The sequence below is a fragment of the Neomonachus schauinslandi genome, unplaced genomic scaffold, assembly GCF_002201575.2.
Source record: "Neomonachus schauinslandi unplaced genomic scaffold, ASM220157v2 HiC_scaffold_1207, whole genome shotgun sequence".
Classification (NCBI taxonomy): domain Eukaryota; kingdom Metazoa; phylum Chordata; class Mammalia; order Carnivora; family Phocidae; genus Neomonachus; species Neomonachus schauinslandi.
In genome coordinates, this window is record NW_025409897.1 from 1 (window position 1) to 2,940 (window position 2,940).

General features: G+C 44.0%; 1 pseudogene; it reads right to left on the reverse strand.

The window, feature by feature from the left end:
* Position 1: 1 nt before the first annotated feature.
* Positions 2 to 501, reverse strand: LOC110593589 (annotated as a pseudogene).
* Positions 502 to 2,940: the final 2,439 nt, after the last annotated feature.

Sequence of the window (2,940 nt, forward strand, 5' to 3'; positions counted from 1 at the left end):
CCTACGAGAAGGTGTAGCAGTAGAAGGCAAGGGCATTGGCGGGGTAGTCCGTGCGGAGGAGGGGGCCCAGGTGCCCGTGGTGCCCTGCTCCTAGGCTGGCCCTGCCCAGGGCAGATCCGTGCTGTCCCTTCATCGAGGTGAAGGTACGGAAGGAGTTCCGAGCCTGGTTCTTCCAGTGCCAGTCATCGCCGAAAGGAAACCATCCTTCTACAGCTTCCAGCTCTTCCACCCGGAGCTCGCAGGCAGGTCTGGGAGGCCAGTGTCTCCTAGGAACAACACCAGGTCAGTCTCAAGCAACAGGCGTCTGTCCAGCATCTCCCAGCCTTCTAGAAGGTGTAACTGGAGAGCGGAACTCCCTGCTGAGCACCTTCTGCGATTTTACAGCAAACCCCGGCAACCTGCATTTATCACATACAGGTGGGTGAGGATCCCTAGTCCGTCGGGCACTGGGAAATAGTTGAACATGGCCAGTTTGATGTAGGTATTGTCCTGAGGAGTTGCCTATAGGTTTCAGTGGAGTCAAACCCAAGCGCCCCACAAACTTGGTTCTGTAGCGACAAGCATCCATACCTGTTGACATCACAGACACGGACCCATGTGGGTCAGCGCCATGTGGACATGGCAACAAGGCCTGACTCAGAGGCCCCTAACCCTACTACTTTTAGAGTTGATATCTAATCATTGGAGTGCCAGGGAGAGCACATGGGCGGAGTAGAGGAGATCCTGTGACACGAGTAATTAAAAGGATACGCTTATTCATGTAAATGCAACTTTTTAATTGTCTAGGAGTTGAATTGTACTTCTGTCATTGACAATTGAAACCTGTGACTGAAATTCAAAAATAGCAATGTCCTATCTAAAAGTTTTGTGGGATATTTAAAAATATGGCATTTGAATTTATACATGAACTGAAAAATGAAGCAAGTCCTGTCATCATTTGACAGGCATAATCATTCATCCTGTAATGCAAATAGTCACCTAATAGCGAGATGCTAATAGTGCCTTGGAGCAGGTGTTGCTAATTAGCTATTGGATTAGGCTGAATCGTATTCTCTTCTTTTACCTATGTATGATGTTTGTGCAAAATGCAAATGTGAGCTGTAAGCGGAAATGTTTGTCAACGATAGCTCATGGATTGACCTTGAAACAGTGAGAATTTTGAATTGGGCAATGATCAAAGCTTAATTGTAGCTTAGAACTCAGTCAGGCTCCTGGTTTCTCTCCTGACGGTCAAGGTTTGCCCTCAAACAGGAAGTTAAGTTAATCTGGGCTCTGGCCAGGTGACTAGGTGAGAAGACAGAATCGTTTCTTACTTGCTCTTCCTATCCACTTCTAGCAGTTGGACTGCTCTGGGAGAAGTGGTAGCAATTACTAGTATAATTAGGGATCATTCGTTTGTTTGTTCAGCAAATACTTATTGAATGCCTACCATGTACCTGCACTCAGCAAGTGGTAGGAATAATATAAATATTTGTTGGATGAAAAATAATCATTTGAAAGTTTGAAAAGCCTTCCATAAATGATTTGCAAACTTTGGTTTTATTCGTAGTGAGGAAATTATTTCTGTTTGTGTGATTGAAGTATGGAAGAGAGAGTTTATTTTTACTCTCCTATATTTTTCAGCCTCTTTTCAGTTGGGAGGGAGAAAAAACTAGTTCTGGCTAGTGAGCTATGAGTTTACTTCCAGGCTGATGTCGTGGAAAGCCCAGAGATGGAGGATGGAGGCTGTATGTTCTGGATGATGCAGAGGATGGAGAACTGTGTGGAGCAGAAGCTTTTGCTGACTCCTGCAGGACATGTCACATGAGTGAGAAAGACTTTCTTGTGCTAAGAGAATTGGAGAGCTTTTTCTTACTTTAGTAAAGGGTTTGGGGCTTGTATTTTTTTTTTTTAAGATTTTATTTATTTATTTGACAGAGAGAGACACAGCGAGAGAGGGAACATAAGCAGGGGGAGTGAGAGAGAGAGAAGCAGGCTCCCCATGGAAAGAGGAGCCCGATGTGGGGCTCGATCCCAGGATCCTGGGATCATGACCTGAGCCTAAGGCAGACGCTTAATGACTGAGCCACCCAGGCACCCCTGGAGGTTGTATTTTAACACCATTTTGCCTAGTCCGTCCCAACTATGTAAGCACTGTTGTGTACTTTCTATTCTAGAGGATTTTGTTGTTGTTGTGGCCTTGTCTATTGTAACCACGGACTGTAGATAATTAACTGATCATTGCTAACAGATAGCTTGGATAAATTTTACTATCTTATATCACAGAATGTCAAGCAGCCTTTTAAAAGAATGTGCTAATATGGAATTAATTCTAAGATGTTGTTATGAGAAGAAAGGAAGGTACAGAAGTGTTCACAGCTTCAATTAGTATAAATAAGAGAGGATCTATCTCTCTCTATTCATATATCTGCACACAGAAATGAGCACATGTGGTCTTTTTATATACATAACATAAAATTTAACCATTTTAGGGGCACCTGGGTGGCTCAGTTGGTTAAGCGACTGCCTTCGGCTCAGGTCATGATCCTGGAGTCCCTGGATCGAGTCCCGCATCGGGCTCCCTGCTTGGCAGGGAGTCTGCTTCTCCCTCTGACCCTCCCCCCTCTCATGTGCTCTCTCTCTCATTAAAAAAAAAAAAAAAAATTAACCATTTTAAGTGTGCACTTTGGTGGTATTATGTATATTCACATTATTGTGCAACCATCACCACCATCCATCTCCAGGACTTTTTCATCTTTTCACGTGGAAATCCACCGAACAATAACTCCCCATTTTCCCATTGTCCCAGCCCCTGGCAACTGCCATTTCACTTTCTGTCTCTATGAGTTTGACTCCTCTATGTAGCTCATATATGTGGAGTCACATAGTATTTGTTCTTTTGCAATTGGCTTATTTCACTTGGCATAATGCCTTCAAGGTTCATCTGTGTTGTAGCAGGTG